Below are 21,046 nucleotides of genomic sequence, written 5' to 3' on the forward strand. Positions count from 1 at the left end.
GTGAATTTTCAGAGCCTGGTGAAATCGGTATAAATACGTGTTTAATACTGCAAAATATGCTCGATGTTTCACTGCCCCTGCCTTCCAGAATAAAAGAGAACATCCCAATCGAGTGAAGGGATTTGTGGAAACTGTGGTTCCTAATTATTGTGATCCAACATTTGCCTCACATTTCAGGTGAAGGATAATCCACTTCTTACCTCCGAGACTGTGTTATGACATTATTTTTATTGTGAGTAGGCTTATCATTATTGCTGATCACCGTTGTTGTGCTATGATATTGTAATATTTACCATTATATAATCCGAGGAGCATAGAAAAGTTTATGAAAGTGTCACTCCACAATACAATAGCAAAATATATAAATATGTATAGTATTTTTATGTAACATTAATCAGCACACCTTCCTGAGGAAAGGATATGGACCAGAAGACATTGCAATTACTACATATTTAGACAGACTTAAAGAAGTTCCAGATCTATACTTGTGCTGTTATTATTTCAGTTATTTTGCCTTTAATGTAAATAAACATGTGCAAACAATATACTTGCTCTTGTGAATTTATTTAGATGTTAATTACATTTACTTACAAATTCATCATCATCATGTTGATATGCTATGTTACTATAAAACTCTTACAACAAACATGTCTTCTAATATCTTCAGTTGTTTCATATACAGAGCTGCAGCGGACACATATTAAATGACTTCACTTGGACCCATTGTGCGATCTGTCTCTTTAATGCCGTGTGGATTTTATACATGCTGCAGCTGATTGGGCTGACATTTTTGACACACCCACCAAACAAGAGAAAACGAATCTCAAACCCCGTTGCACACCGTTTCCAGGAAACATGTCGTTTAACCTGGAAACCGGAGCAAAACGTTAGGCACCGGTGTGAGCGTGAATGTGCTCCTGGCCTTTCCTGTTTATTAGATCCACTTTATGACAATGCGGAACTGTCAAAACTATTATTCATACAAGTTTTAATAAATGTTGACATGTTCATAACATGTTTGCATACTGAATGTGAATTGTGCTTTAAATTAGTGTTGGCTAGACACTGAGTTGCTGCAGTTTTTCTGATCTATTGCCAACTTGTTCTGTGTTTTTTTAAATAAAAGCATGCAGTTCCCAAACATGTTTCTGTAGGTTCTGGTTAATTTCTATGGGTGCATGATGAAAAAAAAAATAGTGTTCCACAAGAATCCAGAAAGGGTGTGGGGGAAGTTGAGTTGATCCTGATAAGAAGCAGGAAGCACCAAAATCTCTCAGATTCTGAAATCTATTGAGTTCTCACCGAATAACGCAGTGCCCTGTGTCTTCTCAGTGAACTGAGGCAACCATAGCCTTACAAGCTTTAATACCAAACTAATCATCTCAAAAGTAGGCTTTAACGTCAGCTTTTTCTTTAGGTTAAAACATGTCGGCGAAGGGACAACTCATAATGAGTTGTCTTTTAGCAAACAGCATAAGAACTCTAATAAGGCTTGCAGCATAAGTGCAATATGTGTTTATTTCTTTGATGTCAGGGAGAGGAGGGCTTTATAGTCTGAGGGGGGAGGATGGAATGCATTGAGACAACAGGATAGATAACAGATTAAGACAGAATTCCTGCGTTTCTACACAAGTAACAGCACACCAGCAAGGGACCAACAGCATGATTATGAGTGTGATAATGCTTTTATACAACACTTCAGTACACAACAGAATGACTTACATTCAAATACAATATTGACAGTTACTTCTTGCTTCAAAATACAAATTCACAATAAAATCAACTATAGCAATACACACAAGTGGTGTTTCATTTCCCAATGAATCAGCATTTTGAACAAAATGGTTGAATTAATGATTCAACGACTTGCACATAAAAACAACGGAATCTTTTGAAAGAGTCACTGAAAAAAAACTCGCCACTACTATTATGCTGGATTAAAATTTGGGCACTAGAATATACTGATTAAGGTGTACTTATACTATCCTGCATAGCAAAAAACTAAACTGACAAAAGGAATAACAAATATAGACTAAAGATGCGATGCCATAGAAGAACCATTTTTGGCTCCACAAAGAACCATTCAGTCAAAGGTTCTTTAAAGAACCATCTCTTTCTTACCTTTTTATAACCTGAAGAACCTTAATTTTGCCACAAAGAACCTGTTGTGAAACAGAAAGCTTCTTCAGATGTCAAAGGTTCTTTATGGAATCATTTAAACAAAAAAGTTTATCCTGTGGAATCGTGAAGCACCGTTATTTTTAAGAGTGTACTTGATTTTTAACATCTGAGCAGGTTTCGAAACTCCAGGTATAATACATTTGCCAACTTTTGTAGTTAAAAAAGGACATCATACACTAAATGACTGAGGATCACATACTACCAGACTTTAGTCGTTCCAAACACAACAATCTCACACAGAAACATGAGCCTTGTTGCTAAAGGATGTATATGAAATGAAAACATTTTTTTTTAAATCAACTCAAAACTGAACATGTTTGATATCCTCAGACTGGTCAAATTCAGGGCAAAACCCTGTTTTTTTTTTCCTATAGTGTATTCCAGCCAAAACAAATATGTCCTTTTAAGCCATTTGAGGGTCATTTGCTGAGGACATAGCAGTGATAAAGAGCAGTGATACAGTGTACTTCTCAGATAAACAGCCACCATCAGGGTCAGAATTTTTGTTTCCCACAGCTTTGTGTGCTTCACTGCTCTTGTTTGTTTTTGCTTAGTAACATTTACTGCATTCATCCCCCACAACTTTATAAACTTCATGGTTCTTTATATTTAGTAATTTAATGTTAAGACAATATGAAGCCCTCTACTGGGATTTTTGTTTTTTGCTAAGGCAAGTGTCCATATTACTATAGACTTTAAGGTAGTGCCATTTTTCGTCTTTGACAGGAATGAAAATGAGGCTGTGAGGGACTGAAGTACAGTGCGTTCAATGTATTGTTCTGCTGTTTAACTACTTACTGATTGTTCAGCTGACAAAACATCTTCTGAAAAAACTTTCAGTAAACTTTCACAAAAACTCAATAAAACCGAAAGTTGTGAGCTGTTGTGTGAAAATGAAGCAATCTAAAATCCACTGAGAGTTGAACCTTTAAGAAGGACCTTTATGCAGGGTGTGCCATTTTAAAGACTATCCCTCAGCATAATTTTCATCCATGTTGAATTCAAAATGGCGTCTAACCTGATTGAGGTCTATTGCTCATACAGATTTCAACAAAACATTAAGTACTTTGGCGTGTAACTCGCTCTGCTCTGTTTGAACTGCAACTATAACAATAACTGTATTAGCATCCATGGCAACACACAATATTGTTCTGTTTATCATAAGTGCACTGCAGTTATGTCATCTGCTGCTTTAAATACTCAAGCTCTTTAATATTGGGCCAATTCTGACTAGCTGTCAATGTTTTTATCTTTCATCAGCGAGAAAAAAAAAAACCAACCACTAAATATCCACCCATAAAAGCAATATGGCAACACAGAGGCAATAGCAGTTTAGCACTGTGACTTTAACATTATCACAGGAAGCACTACTCACATTTTCTTTTGAAAAATATCAGGCTGTACACTCATTGACTAAAAAAATCTAATTTCATTGCGTTATCTCAGGTCTTACACTGTGAGTTTTCATTCATCCCGAGCATCATTTATATTTTCCAGGAAAAGCCCTGTCCAGCATATCCTTGGGAGTGTCCCACTTAGATTTATTTCCACCTTCACACAGTTCCTGTTAAAAGGACTCAAACAGGAATGTCATGTTGGCACTTACAGATAATGCTTCGCTGTATTTATGTACTTTCATTGTTCTTATAAACTTTTTCCATGCTGCATTAATGGAATTAATTGAGGAAAGAAGGATATACAGGTGCATCTCAATAAATTAGAATGTCGTGAAAAAGTAAATTTTTTCTTGTAAGTTATTTCAAAGAGTGAAACTTTCATATATTTTAGATTCATTGCATGTAGTAAAGTCATTGCAAGTTTTTTTTGTTTTAATTTTGATGATTAGAGCTTACAGCTCATGAAAGTCAAAAATCAGTATCTCAAAATATTAAAATATTTACATTTGCGTTTCAATTAATGACCATCCCTACAGTATAAATTCATGTTCTTTGAAACCACAATAATGGGGAAGACTGCTGACTTGGCAATGATCCAAAAGACGAACATTGACGCCCTCCACAAAGAGTGTAAGTCACAGAGGGTCATTACTGAAAGGAGTGGCTGTTCACAGAGTGCTGTATCAAAGCATATTAAATGCAAAGTTGACTGGAAGGAAGAATTTGGGTAGGAAAAGGTGCACAAGCAACAGGGATGACCGCAAGCTTGAGAATACTGTCAAGCAAAGCTGATTCAAACACTTGTGAGCGCTTCACAAGGAGTGGACTGAAGCTGGAGTCAGTGCATCAAGAGTCACCACGCTCAGACGTCTTCAGGAAAAGGGCTACCAAACCACTTCTGAACCAGAGACAATGTCAGAAGCGTCTTATCTGGGCTGTGGAGAAAAAGAACTGGGGTGTTGCTCAGTGGTCCAAAGTGGTCCAAAAGCTGGTTCAATGATCATGGTGTTACTGTGCTTGATTGGCCAGTAAACTCGCCTGAGCTGAACCCCATAGAGAATCTATCGGGTATTGTCAAGAGGAAGATGAGAGACACCAGACCCAACAATGCAGATGAGCTGAAGGCTGCTATCAAAGCAACCTGGGCATCCATACCACCTCAGCAGTGCCACAAACTGATCAACTCCATGCCACGCCGAATTGAGGCAGTAATTAAAGCAAAAGGAGCCCCTACCAAGTATTGAGTACATATACAGTAAATGAACATACTTTCCAGAAGGCCAACAATTCACTAAAACTGTTTTTTTTTTATTGGTCTTATGAAGTATTCTAATTTGTTGAGATAGTGAATTGGTGGGTTTTTGTTAAATATGAGTCTAAATCATCACAATTAAACGAATCAAAGACTTAAACTACTTCAGTCTGTGTGCACTGAATGTATTTAATACACGAGTTTCACAATTTGAGTTGAATTACTGAAATAAATGAACTTTTCCACGACATTCTAATTTATTGAGATGCACCTGTAGTTGTCAGTCCTGTCTTTCTGTGTCTTGTGTTTCCCCTCCTCTCGTGCCCATATTTGGTTGGTTCCTGTTCCTGCCCCCGTTTTGGTTCATTAGTTCATTAGTTCCAGGTGTGTGTTATTAATTATCTAGTTTATCCTCGTTTAGTCTCCCCTACTTAAGCCCTGTGCTTCCCTGACTCTGTGTCTGGTCTCAATTGTCATTCTTTGTCATCTATGTGCTCAGTGTTTTGGATCATGAAAGCTTGTGTGTTTTGAAGAATTTCTCGTCTTGTGACAGTAGTCAGACCTGCTGGAAAATATGAAGTGTATACAGAGACTTTACATTAGGTCTAAGGTGACGGGATGTTTAACCCCCCCCCTCGGTGAATGTCAAAGATCCTTGAAGTAATAAAATATGTATGAAACTATATTTAAGCCCATGCTGTGATTTCATTTCCCTTGACTTTTCAGGAAATACCTTTTGATTTACAGGTTTATTTTGTTATATACACCCTTTCCCTTTATTATCTTCTTTCTGATAAAGCATTAAAAACAAGCTGGGCTGAGCCAAGAAAGGGGGCTTGCTGAGAGGCCACTTAATAAAGGACATCCTGCCAAAATCCCCTTTCACTCTTAATGTGATGACTCAAACTGAAAACACTGACATGAAAACATGTGATTTTCATGATGTTTTATTTTCCATTTTGACTGTAAACACAATCCTGTTTGATTTTTTTTGCCATCATACAAAGAACAAAGATGTCAGCACAGACAATGGACAATGGTGACAACAGAAATGAGATTCAGAAATGCTGTTTGGGGAGATTTTGTTCATTTATTACAGTTTTATAGTAGTAACAATATTTCTTAAATGTTTTTGTCATATTTTATTAAGTAAAAATTTGGTCAAAATATTTCATACAATCACATTTTTTATGATGCAATTATGAGAATAGTGCCTTAAAAACATTGTTTCAGTTTCGTTTTCACATGTTTCAGTTTAAAGACTCTTTTACATATATTCAAGAAATGTATTTGCTTTTTTAAATACAGATTGAAACAAAAGTGTTTTTGCTTTATATCTTGATTAAAATCTTATTAAAATCTGAAGCATTATTTTGGTGCTTTTAGTCTGTTGTGAAAAAGATAGGGAGAAGTCCCTGTAGCAGTTCCATGGTACTTTGGGGACTTTTTAAAAAGTTGTTACACTTTTTATTCTAGTGAATATTTCTCAGGCAAGATATATTTTTGAAAATCACTTTTTTAGCTTCAATAAGTAAAACTGATTACTATTTAATAAACAATTCATGAAACAGCAAAAAGTCAAATGTAACAGACAAAATTAGTGTTTAGACTAACAAATATTCTAATTAATAAATAGTGAATGTATACAATTTATACATAAGCGTAAACGACAATCTTCCCCAAACTCACATTTATGAAAGATACCATTGTCTTGAGAAGTTCACAGTTCATAGTTTAACCTTCATTACAATAGTTGATTTTCTGAAAGGGCTTTTCTTGTGTCAGATGCTACCCAGCAGCTATGCACAATATGACCTTTCAGTTTCACAAAACATGAAACCAGCCTGAACTCTCATAGTCTTATAGGGGATGTACAGCTGCAGTTCATATAAGACACATGAATACAAGGATTGTTCATGAAAACCTTCTACAAGGATATCCAGAACAATGGGTCCATCTAGCGGTTACAGTTAAAAATGTACATTTTTAAAGCTTCATAGCTGCATTTCTATCGTCTTTGTTTGTAGCCTACATCCTAAACCTACATGGACATTGTTCTGATGCTTTAAATGTTGTTTTTAAGCTGATGGGGTATCCCTAATGCTAAATGTGCTCATTTTAATTAACCCAAAATTGCCTAGACATTCAATTTATAGCATAGGCTATATAGTTACATTCCCCCTTAAACTGTAATTTTGCCAAATTATGCAAAGGTGTGAAAATATTATTTAATTGTGTGCATACTGTGCAGTACAACAAAACGATAACTGAAGCCGAATCACGCTTTAAACACGAATAATGGCAATAAACTACAAGGACAGAAATAATACATTATTTTCACGACACAAGATGGCGCCAGTATGCTGAGACTCAATACGGTCACTAATACATATGTTGCAGATTTACGTGACATATTTTCCACAGAATGAACTTTCTGTGATTTGGTTCGGTGGTTGCTAACAGTGGGTTTGGCCAATAGTATAGGGTGATCCAAACATCCTAGTTTCATGTTTCTCCAGGATTTAGGAAACATCAGCAATGGCAACCACAAGAACCTCAGATAACCATTCTGGTTGTGAAAGTGTGGTTAGGCTCATGAGGACATGATTAAGTATGTCAAACAGACTTCTTCAGGTCTTTTCTGTGAGTTTTTCATGTCTTTAATGTTTTTATGCTCTACCTCAGCGATGCAGAGCTGATAGTTATCTGAGAGACTCAAAACCCATTTTTGCCATCTGTTGTGATTCAACCATGACAAATATTTTCAGGTTTTACGGGCAAGTTCTTTAATCTAATTCATAAGCATTCTATAAAACAGACTTATGATTGACATACAGTAGGCCTACTGAGATTACGTGCAGAGGATTTAGCAGTTTCCACTACTTACAACCCCCAGAGTAGTTCAAGCTGATTATATCTACCACTGGAAATATAGATAAATTTCACAAGTTTTACCCAAAATAGCAATTAAACATTATTATTGAGGAGGACGTTGTGTCACAGGATGCTAAACATATTGAACTGTTTTTATCCTTCTCATACTTTAGTCATTCTATAATTAGGAGTACATGTCATGTCCATGGACTCTATTATCAATTTTACAAATTTTTCATTACCTTTTCACTTCAAGCATTGATCACTTTTATATCAGGGGACATTTCTGATTCATTTAATACAAACATACAACAGATATCCATCTTTTTCTTGCAAAAATGGCATATTCTATATATACTGGAATTTGCTGTTTTTGTGCTGTCCGATTTGGTAAATGGGTCATTCTACAGAAACGTCCACTTTTGGTATGGCAAGATGTCTTAAAATGTATTTCTTTTTTTAACATTTAAACTTAGCCCACATTATTAGATTAACTTTTGACTTTATGAATACATATAAATGACAGCTTGATTATTTAATTTCTGTGCAATTATTTCAAGACCACATGTATCATTTTGTTGTCACTGGTGTTACCTTCTTTAGCAATATTAAAAGGTTTTATGAAATATTATTTCTTGATATTTTTTCAGCACATGTAGTCAGTTACAGAAAATTATGAAAATGCAAGAAATAAGTAGATTGTGTTTTATTTATTTAATGTGACAGACAAAAACACTACAGTAACACCAGTGACAGTAGCACCAGTGACAATTTTCATGAAAAATGCAAGGTATCAAACCACATGTTGTCAATCATGGTATACTCACTAAATTAAGTAGTTTAATCCATTTGTATTATAGTTTTTTTTTTTTTTTTTTTTTTTACAATTCCCTAACAATAAATAGGTCACACCAGTGACATCAACTAAAAGCTTTGAATGAAATCATGAGATAAATTAGAAAATTTCTGATAACTGAAAAGAAACAGTGGACTAAACATGGGCCTTTTTTCATAGATGTGGTACTTGGAATTCTATATAATTAATAAAAAACAAACAAAAAAAATACCAATGATGGCTCAGGAAGGTGTAATTGTTCAAATAACATATTGTTTCATTTTAAAATATAAAAAAAAAAAATTGTAACCCTAAAGTGTAACCCTAAATATGTGGGTTTGTTCTTCAGATTAGCTCTAAAATACATGTCTCTGTATATATTTCTTACAAATATTTGTCCAAAATAATCATTAAATTAGGAGAAAGGTGTTTTAAAAAATATTTTGCTCATACATCTACATTAAATCATCCATTTTGTGTACATCCGAGAAATCAGTGTCAACTGTGTTACTCCCTATAACCCCCACTATTAATCAGCAATGGTTTGTTCCAAAGTCACATGTCCAACATGTCCAACAAGTGATGTATTTTCCTTTTTTGTAGGGAAATTTGAAGACAATGTGCAAGGCAAGGCAAGGCAAGTTTATTTATATAGCACATTTCATACACAGTGGTAATTCAAAGTGCTTTACATAAAAGAAAGTGAAATAGACATTAAAAATCAATAAAAACATGGAAATAAAAATAATAAACAAGGAATTTTAAAATGATATAGAAATTGATTTAAAATAAATTTAAAGAAAATGATTATACATAAAATTCATTGCAGTCAGTTCGGACATATAGCACAGTGCTCATTCAACAAATGCACAGTTAAACAGATGAGTTTCGAGTCTTGATTTAAATGTGGCTAATGTTTTAGCACATCTGATCTCTTCTGGAAGCTGGTTCCAACTGCGGGCCGCATAATAGCTAAAAGCAGACTCCCCTTGTTTTGTGTGAACCCTTGGTATTTCTAACTGACTCTATGCTAATGATCTGAGTGGTCTGTTCGGTTTATATTCAGTGAGCATATCAGCAATATATTTAGGTCCTGGGCCATTGAGTGACTTATAAACGAGTAAAAGTACTTTAAAATCAATCCTAAATGTAACTGGAAGCCAGTGTAGGGACCTGAGGACTGGTGTGATATGCTCAGATTTTCTGGTTCTAGTCAGAATCCTGGCAGCAGCGTTCTGGATGAGCTGCAGTTGTCTAATGGTCTTCGTGGGAAGGCCGGTGAGGAGACCATTACAGTAATCCACCCTGCTGGTGATAAAGGCATGAACAAGTTTCTCCTATTCTTGACTGGAAACCAGTCATAAGTCATAACTTCTCCCCTGCAATATTTTGTCTATATGATTGTCTGCACATAGAGTAGATTAATTGACCGTCAACAGTGTTCTCAACATGCTCTGGTGAACTTGCGTCACATGTCAAATGTATAAATACGTAGAGAAAAAATATAAAAACACAAGTTAATCAAGGTCATGTGCTAAAGGTCAGCAGTTTGCACAAGGCCCTAAAATGGCCAAAATGTCAACTGTGTTACCCGGCAATTCAGTGTCAAGTTATACTCACACTTGTTGATAAAAAAAATAAATATTCACAAACTATTGTCATTACACAGAAATTACACAGGAATTGCCTAAAACTATGATTTGCATTACAATGGATAAACTTCACTGATCTAATCACAGCCAAACTTTCTATGAACAAAGTATCCATATTATTATAAACATATTATATTCACATTTGTCAAGGATTATAAAGCATTCAGAATTCCTCATGATTGACTCAAAGATATATAATATTACAGATTTGGCATATATCTATTTCCGCTTTCTTATGATTGATAAAGTGTTATGATGTTATTGTGTAAGTCTTTACAACTTGAAGTGTCATGATGCATTATAAAACTTAATTTACCTTTGTAATTATATAATATATTAATTAACGGTATAATATATATAATTATAATGTGTGTGTGTGTGTGTGTGTGTGTGTGTGTGTTTAAAATGCTTTATGGATACTAAGTTCATACCTGTCAACTGTGTTACTTTGTCAACTGTGTTATGTGTGGTTTTTATGTTATAAATCTTTTAAATGTGAACTAAACTGTCAGAAAAAAAGATGGGGATATCTCTGGAGATGGATGTCTTTGGTAAGAATGGTGAATAACACTAAATTCATCATACTGTGGATTTACGTTGAAGAAAAGTTTCATCCTTCATGATAGCATCTCACAGAATACCCATTATGATGCCCCAAATTCATATTTTAAAATCAGTTAGACAGATAACCTAGACTCAATAGACTCAAAAATGTGTTATCAGACATGTGATAACTTCATTCATGTTTCATTTGACACAGCATTTGTCCGTAGCACAGTTGACAAAATAATGAATCTAACATTAATTTTCATTAACATATTTAAAAAGTCATTAGAGCTTAAGCTTGCCAAATAATTAAGTTAGCACATTAAGTGGATATATTATTCAACCACCTAGTTTATTTATCAAAAAAGAATACTGAATTTCTGATTTTCTGGCTGACATGAAATGTACCCCTAAATATAGAATGCCCCTTAAACTCGGAGAGAGTGTCTTTAACTTTTGTTTGTTTGTTTTGGGTAGGCTCCACAGTGTGTGTTGCAGATGGACATACTCTCACGGAGTCCCTCCATCCCGTTAATATGAGTTTTACTCTCACACCATGCCAAAGAGTTGCTATTTTGTATGTTTTTTTCTACCGTCGTTTTTCCACATTCCTGAAAGTATCTTAATGCCATTTGTTAGAAAAGGCCCAACTCAGTCTGATTTGAAGAAAAACTCATTGATATGCCTCCCTACAACCATATCAGTTATGAATATATATAAAGATTGAATGAAAGGTGCTGGTTTTTATCAGAACGACTAACATGGTACGCCAACAGGCCAAAGGTTTTGTGGCTTTGGTCATTCCCCAGTGGCCCTTTCCAGCCCTGCGCTGAGGCAGATTAAAGCCAACGGGCCTGTTTTTCTCAGACTAAGACTAAATCCCACCCTCTCTTCTTCCTGTGAGAACACTCTGTCTCAGACAGATCTCGCACTCTCTCCGAGGGAGAAAGCAAGGTCAAACGGACCTGCACTTGAGAGCTGCTGTGGATTCTCCCTTGGGGAAGATGCAGCACTTGTCTCTGACGATACAGCCCTCAGAAGGATCATGGAAATGGGTGTAGGAGAAAAGTCAGAACAGCATCACCTAAAGATCAGCTCAGGGCCTGTTACAAGAGCAGTTGACTTTGGAACTGGAGGAATTTGAGGCAAATGGACACCATTTGAGCCCTGAAATTTGAGTGGATACTTTGCACAGCTCGGATACCCATGCTTTGCCTCCCAGCCTCAGATCGCCCTCCCCGCAGCCTTAATAAAACAAACAGGTCACATGGTCAGGTCACATTCCCATGAGTTTATCTGACGATTAGAGATCTGGCCTGTTGAAAAGCCATTAATAAAGAGGGCCATCCTTTTAAAATCACATCTACACCTCTTTAGGTTCACTTTGTGGTGTAAATGGCATGGGAATCGGAATACAAGCTGTACCAGATTGAGAAAAGAATTTCTCTCTCTGTCCCTTTGACCTTCAGCCCTTCTGATCAGGGATCAGCAGCTTGTGATTGCAGTGGGAGACAAGTATGTAAAAAGGGAAAGAGATTACAGACTCAAACCTTTCCCTCTCAAGGGCCCCCAAGGCGTCGTTAGGAGTCCCGCAAGAGGGGTGCTTCCAATGCTGGGTACGGCCATTAAAAAGTGCATCTGGAAAGCATTAGTCTATTATTGCCCATGCAGGGCTGAGAGAGAAGGCCTATCTCATGGGGAGAGTGCGGCTCTCTCCAGTCATTATTCCACTGCAGCGTGGGTCTGAAGTAGTGTGAGGTCACATGTGCGTGGGTGAGAGGCAGCTAGCGTACGAAACAAATGAAGAGATACGTACGCGTCTGTGTATGACTCTTTGTTTGAAGGACTAGCACTTTCATTTTGGAGCAGGAAGTGGAAAGCGGCATCCTTGGCAACAGAGCTCTTCCATCTGGACCACGAGCTCGAACAAGATGGCTTTGTATGCTTGACTCGCCCCCACCTAAAAGGAGCCGCCCGCTGGCATGGCGTGCCAGGTGCTCGGCCTTCATCCTCAGCGACATCAGCCCAGCTGTGACAGGACGCCCCGTACAGAGTCTGAAACTGGGCTGATTTCATTGAACGTTGCACAAACAGTACATTCATGCGAGCCATTTGGCCTTCATCTGGTTTGGATTTGTCAAAAGGCTTAGTATTCTCTCCGTTTTTGTCCCACACCATCTGCATCAAAAGCCTTGAGCCTGAGGGGCGGATGGTAAGATACTGCAGCGCTGTTCATTATTTCAATATATCCGTCAGCTATATGGACCCTCCCTCCTCTAAGGCTTCGCTCGAGGACCCATCTGTGACGGCGGACGGTCACAACTTGATCTCACACTCAGTGTTACTGAAAATTTCCACCCCATAATGTGAAATCACACTGAGTTTGGGCTGAATGCCCAGAGCCTGGACGATACGGTCCTCACCGTCACCTCTAAACCCCCGTGCCGAGTCCAGTTGCGTCACTCCTCCACCCCCCACCCCCCTCGTTCATCCCTTCCATCTCCTTCCCAAGAGTCTCTGAATGTACCAGCCCCCGCTCTTCTCTTGCCTTGGCTGGGCTGTTATTGAGCGGGAGGCATTTAACAGACACTCCCTCAGAGACTAGTGACCTCATCACCAGGCAGGAAGTCAAGGGGTTCAAGTTCTCCTTGTGAAAGTAATCCCACACTTCCCTGAATATTTAATCTGGTGGTGGTGGGGGCCAGTAGAGCATTGGGAGATGGATTCGGGGGTGTTAGAGAGCCCCAACTTCGTATTTTCTCACTTTTGCCACATCGTCAGTGTTGGATGCTAATTTCATTTTCTTCACCTCATAAAGAAAATAATTTCAACACTGGGCTCTGTAGCATCTGGAAACGTGGCAGCAGACGTGGTGAGAGCTAGAGAAGCCTGTGTAAGAGGAGAATGACAAAGGAAGGCCAGAAGACATGTTGTAATGAAGTCGTATTCTCGACGGACGCGTTTCTGAACAAATCACACTGTGTATTCACGCTGCACTGATGGAGCACGTCTGGTCTAATAATACCCTAATGAGAGAAACAGAATGTCTAGAGCTTCATATTGCTGATGGTGCTCAAGACTGTTTGTTTGTGTTTCGTTTGTTTCTCCCAGGGGACCATGCCTCAGAAATGTCATTGGGGGAGCATTACACTCGTTCGAAATGGACCTAGTTGCATCGGTTTAGGCTGCTATGCACTAGTCTGATGGGACTATAGATGCAGAAAGAGAATACTGGATAAAGAGAAAAACACACATGCAAACTATTTACCAAAGCACATTTTTATGCATCGCATGCATGAAAGCTTTTCTTGGCAGAATCATTGGAACTCAATTGGGAGAAGATTGAAAACACCCCCAGCTTAAACTTTTATTAAACACTCCCTTGAGCTGTATTTTGCCTTTAAGCATCCAAACTAAATTTTTTGTAAGTTTAAAGTTCTCTTTAAATTGAAGATTACATTACAATGATTAAACACTATGTTCCAAATCCAAGTAAACAGTTTAATTTGTTTGTAAAAAAAAAAAAAAAAACAGATATCACAAATAGGAAAGAGACAAAGGAGTTTATTGATCTCAAATGAGTTTCCTGACGCTTTAAGGAGATTATGATAATACAGACCAATAAGGCAACTGGTATCCAAAGCCTCAGGTTACACTTTACCTTCTTAGAGAAACAGCTCAGATGAACGCACTAAGCCACAGGTTATTTTCCAGACACCTGCCCTTTATTCGATAATTCACCACAGCCAGGTAGTGACGATTATATGCAGGCAGGTTTCTATCAGCCTTTCTGCTGACGCTGAAAGAAATCATACACACAAATATATGAGCATAAGTCTGGTCTAGGCCACTCCTACATGCTCGAAAAACACACCAATTGAGAGAGTGAAAGCAAAAAAAGAAAAAAAATCTATCTGAGCTTGCCAGGACTGGTCTGAGCTCAGATACAGAGGAAACAATGAAAAGACATAATCTCCCAGTTTACTGACATTAAAACATTACATTATATCTCAAAACCTCAATATGTTTTAGATGTCATCCAATGCTTATTCTTAGAAAACATACACAGTTTGAAATGAACATATATATATGGCATACCACACCACAACTGTACCACACACAGCGTGACTACAAAAAGTGGGCTGTAGACCAAAAACCAGTGAAAGCATTCAGTATGAGTGGCATCTTTGATCAGCAGAACGATTTTTGGTGTAAAAAAATGTATAAAAGACTTTCTGTTAATGAGACACGAGGGAAAAACCCTGTGTCTGCATAACAGCGTATCGAATGTGGGGGCTTATTGTGTTGTGTAGGACTTTCCAACTTAGTTTCTTCTGTGCTGTGATTCAGTCAGTTGCGAAATGGGCCATTCAAATAAAAAGCAGTGCAAAACCTGGCTGAACATTCTGAGATAACCCATAAACCCGACAATGAGATCATTCAGCGCATATCATCCAGTGAACAATCTAAAATCATGATGGACTGTACTGCCCTGTGCCCAGGGAGTCTGGAGCTGGAAATTAGTGAAATGTATTAGACATTAGATTGCCGCTCAACTCATTACACTGCAGCTGCTGTCTTTTAGTCCCACTCACAAGGCCTCCTCCACAAACCCATGATCTTACTAGGAAAGTAAGAGCAGCACTGGGCCAAGGACAAACACACATGCACATTTTGGACTAGTTTACTAGCGTGATAAAAACTGAAACTGAATTTTTGTAACGGGGGTGGTGGATGGAAAAACAGGGGAGAGGGAGATGAAGGAGACCAAAGAGATGTAGGGGGTGGGGAAGAAAAAAGTGAGATGGAAAAAGAGATGGCTGAATAAAAAGGAGAAAGTAAGAAAAAAGGAACTAGAGAGAGATGAATCATTAGAGAAGAAAGGAGAGAAGCAGGAAAGAACATGGCGTTTGTGTGACTGGAGATGGAAAGTTTGATAAGTTTAGAAGGGCTGACGGATATTGACAACTCTATGTAGAGGCGTCATGCACCTTTATTTTTTGAGGGTGCTCCAGTGGTGGTCTTGACTCATGCTAAAACTTTTTGCAGTACTCCCTGTTAGAAAAAAACAGTAGAAAATACATCTTTCCATCTTCCCTCAACCCTAAATAACAACATAATACACTGTGTATTTCAAAATATAGGTAAAACGCCAGAGAAAAATGAATACAGACAATTCTTTCATATTAACACCTACATTGAGCCTATTTTCTCATACACACACACACACACACACACACACACATATATATATATATATATATATATATATATATATATATATATATATATATGGGTGGGAGACATATAAGCCTGAAAAAAGTTTTTATTTTTTACTTCAAATATTAGGCATAAAAAATATTGAGTTGTGTTGTACTGACTCTTGCATTTCCCAAAATATATGTGGTCTTTTAGATTTTGTATTTGAAATTGGATTTATTCACCAATTTGTTGCATTCGTGCCTAAAATTGTCATATGGTGTGACAAAAGTTATTCTATATAAAATGAAAATGGGATATACTCTCCCTAAGTAACTAACTTCAACATGAATCTTTATCATTACTATCTTAAGATTTAACATTTCTTTTGTGCAGATTCATTAGATTTTGTATTGTTTTTCTAAATTATCATGCAAAGTAAGTCATCTCTCCTCAGCCTTTCCAGATATTTTAGATTAATTATGTTAAACCTGGTTATAAATCTATGAAAATTCTTGTGACTCTTGCTGATACTATTTCTCTTGTGTTCCGTTGAGTTTTTTATGATTTATAATTAAGAAAGTATTTTTACTGGCACAATTCTGAATGTCACACCAAATTATATAGTGTCACGCTATATGATGAACTGCACCACTCCACAATTTGTCAATGCAAAAAAATTTATTTTATTTGCATTCAACATTCAATTAAGTTAACATTAATAATTAAAAAAAATAAAAAAACAAGCTAACATTGTCTTAAAACTTTTAAAATGATAAGAAACTCAGAAATATGAGTAAATCAAACACCATCTCACTTCAAGAACATTCAGCATGAACAATTTCAAATTAGAGGAGAGTGTGTGTTGTAACAACAATTCTAATTGTTAAACAGTAAAAAACAAATCAATTTACAATTAGTTGAATGTTTTAGATTGAAAATTCATAGATATTAGTAAAACCAGATACAGTAAAAAACATACAATGTATAATTTGCATATGAATTATCCAATGAATCTTTAAACAAAAACAAAAATGTGTATTTCACATGGGATCTTTAAACATCAGTTGAAGCTGAAAAGCCGAAAGCCGATAACATTTCAGACCATATTAAACTTCAGCCAGTCAATCTTAGAAAGCTTGGTAGACCTGTGAAGAGGTTCTGGCTCAGATATTGTGCAAACTATTTGATCACAGCTGTAAAATATGCAGTCTGGTTTATTTGGCCAGATGAAGTTATTCTTGTCACCAGCTTTCTTCATGCAATTAATCTCAGCCTCGTTGTGACATATCTTCATGATCTGGCCCACATATGGCCTATCATCGTAGTTGACAATGACAAACTTTCCAACAGTGTAGCTGGTGTCATCATCAGAATCAGTGCATTCTGCTTCAGCTGGGTGGTTTGCTTCTTTTGGTTTCACACAGGTAACATCTTGGAGAAGAGCACTTTGCTGTTCCACATTGGCACTGCCAGCTTTAGAAGCAGAGACGTCAATGTTAAGTTTCTTCGGCTGATAACAAAGACACATTTCTGGGTACTTGCAAAAGCAACTCAGGCGTCTATATAGTATTTCCCCAGGTGAAAAGGAGAGCACTTGGTGTGTGTTACTAATTCCAACCACTGGGCACACTGTTGAAGGAAGCAAGCTATCCATTTATCTTCTTCAACCCATTCAATGGTCACTCTTTCTGTGTTTTGGCAAAGATAGTTGAACAAATCTTTAGGTGTTTGAAGATCTCCACCTCCATGGACATATTTTTCAGCAATACGTTTGAGAGCTCCGCCTACTCCATCAGGAGCCCCCTTGCCATGTGACCTCTCAGAAAAGTTCCAGGTAACCATTTTGAAACCCCAAGAGTATGGAATGCTGCTAAGAAGAAAGCAGTTTGCACGATTACGATACTGGGTTGCAGGACCATCACTTAGGATGTGGAGTGTATCAATTTCATGATCACTCTTGGCCTTAAAGCCCTCTGTAACTGGCTTGATGTGAGCCCACACTCAAAACATTGCATCTTTTAATAGGCAAAGCATTGCAAATATGGTGAAACATGGTTAAATTAAGTATAAAATTGAAAAGAAATACATTAATTGTATAGGTAATTTAATGTTCACTATTAAATTAATCTAATATGTTTTGAATAGTTATTTATTTATCATTAAAAAAGGTGTATGTAATATTGTGTGACAAATATATCATATGGTGTGACTTAGAAAAACAGTCACACCATATGATACGGTGTCACACCATATGACGTTTTGTTCAGTTAAGCTAATCTCTTGGTTAACTAAAAACAGCTAGCTTATACTTAGCATGTAAATTGCTACGTGGCAGGAATGATTTTTAAAAATTAATAAGTAAAATTCGTATAAAAGTGTTTCATTTTTATGTAAATAATGTCACACCATAAGACACAAAACATTGACCACTAGTGAGCATATCAGATACAGAGCTTTTTAATTAAAAATTAAGAAGCCAGAACTCACCTCTTGACCTTGCAAACCACTCCAGAGATGACACTGCAACATCTTGGTTGAGTGTGGACCTCTTCATCATAATGATGTCCAAATTATTGCCCGTTCAAAATATAAATTGCAGTGTCACACCATATGACGCCCATTTTACGGACAAAATGTGTTTGGCCAGAACTTGCTTTAAAATCATACACAGACATCAACACTTTCTGTGTCTGCCTAATTCTGTTACTTAAACTGTAAATCTATCAATTATTTATACTTTGCTGATATATGTTGTCATATTAGTAAGGTCACACATATGCCGGACAGTCACACCACATGACAATTTTGATGTTTAGATAAAAATTTGAAGTAGAGGTCTTTATACACCAACTACAGCTATGGTATGCTGTAATAATATCTTGTCAGAGGAACAACATGAAGATATGTATTTATAACAAATACCCATTTTTATTAGGTTATGACATCATGGACGGGTAGAATTGCATGTCATGTCTCCCACCCATATACATACATACAGTATATATACATACACACACACAAAAGTTTGGGGTCGGTAATTTTTTTTAAATGTTTTTAAAGAAAGTCTCATATGCTCATCAATGCTGCATTTATTTGATTTAGAAAACCCAAAATAAATAAAAACTGTAATATTGTGAAATATTATATCAATGTGTCCTATGGTGTGACGGAAAAATGTAAAAAATAAATAAATAAAAAACTCTTTTTACAAAAAAACATTTTTCTCATGTTATTTGTGTTAAGTTTTTTTCTACATTTTTGCTGTATCACACCATAGGACACAGTTCAATTTTTATTTGTCAACTACCCTAATATATTTTAAAATGGAATTTATTCATGTGATGGTAAAGCTGAATTTTAATATGCTGATTTGCTGCTCAAGAAACTTCTGTTAATATTTCCAGTGTTGAAACTGTATGTTTTGAAACAATTAAACATTTTTTAAAACAAAAAATGTATTTTCTGTTACTTCTAATCAAATTAACTTCTTGAATAAACATATTAATTTATTTTAAAAAAATCATATTGATTTTTGAACAGTAGTGTAGGTAATAAAACCAAATAAATATATGCATTACATAGAAAAATATTGAACACATTGTTTGTTTCCTCCCTTGAACCTTTGTTTTTAGTCTAGCTAGATAGATAGACAGACTTGACTATCAATGTACAAAATAGTGCAAATAGACTTGATGCCTGTGTGTGCAAAACGAGGGGAGTTTGCTGGGCCTTGGTTGTGGGGTAAGTCTGGTTCCCATTAGACCAGAGGCCCGGGGGTCGGTTTGTTTGCACAGGCAGTACGTCCCATAGGAGAGAGGGGGCAGGCCAAAGCAGCTCAGCCCCACAGGGCCACGTAACAGAGAACATCAGCTGCAAAGTTTCATGCTCTTTCTCTACCACCACCTACCCACCCTTCCCCCTGTCCTGGTAAGAAAAGAACAGCGAGAAGACCTCAGAACTGTGTACGGATGTTCACTGTTTTTTTGGTTATGTATGTAATTTCAGCCTTGTGTTACTGAGTGCACATGCTTTGATGGATGTGTCATCCACAGTTGAACCTTGCCCATTACTAATTGCCTTCTCGAAGTTTAATCTGCATGTGAGGACAAGTTACGGTTCACATGGGCTTGGCTTCCACAGTGTGAAGGTTCTTTTATTATCCCTGTTGAAACATGCACACCTTATTTAATCATGCAGTCACCTTCCATTAAAATCAACCTCAGCCTTCCTGGACTTCCAGACGCATCTAGTCCTCCTTCATCTCTTGCGTCTGGAGCTGCTGTCATCACCTTTTTGTCCAATCAGTGAGGCATACCAGAGCTGGTAAAGGGAGCAGAAGCTCTGCTGATTATAGGCAGTAAAGTAGTAACGGCACCATGGCCATGGACCGACATTAATGGCTAAAAGAATACAGTCTGTTTTTGAAGTGGTTTGACATTGACACCTCCGTGGCAGTTTGGCTTGTGCTATAAAAAGCTTTACAGACCGTAACACTGAAGATACTAGACACGCTAGAGCTTGAGGAGGAAATTCAGGCAGGGAGCGTGTAAAAGACATCCCGTTCCCCTCTTGAAACAGGGGTGGAGGGCTCTCAGTCTCACCCCAAGTTCCTCTGTCACAGGGGGAGGCTGATTTATTGAGTCCACTTCAGCTTTCCTGGAATCCAGAGTCTTTTTGGAGGAGCGTGGGGAGGCTCAAAGGGTGAGCACACACTGAAGAAAGAAGGAGGCCATATTTCTTTTTGGCCATTAAATCAATCGGCTCCCAGATGCGTGAAAGTTTATCGAGGCCTACTGAGTGCACAACAGCCTCTTGTCCACTGTTTTTTTGTTACAAACCCTCCGTTTCCTGATGGACCCATTTTCCTCACCGAGTTAAGCCTTGAAGAGCCAAAGAGATTGTCATTTGAGATTGGAGCTCCTAAGTGTAAACTCTAACATGCCTCAAGCAGTGACCCATAGTAGTGCGGAGAGCCAGAAAGGGCGAGGTAAAGGTCTTTGTGGTGAAAGATTTGCTTGTTTAAAGACTGACCATTATATTCTCCTGAATTGGAGTCATTTGTTTCGACTTTTGAGAGCATAGGGAATCAGCCACCCTTGAGACGGAA

This window comes from Barbus barbus (assembly GCF_936440315.1).
Source record: "Barbus barbus genome assembly, chromosome: 3".
NCBI lineage: Eukaryota > Metazoa > Chordata > Actinopteri > Cypriniformes > Cyprinidae > Barbus > Barbus barbus.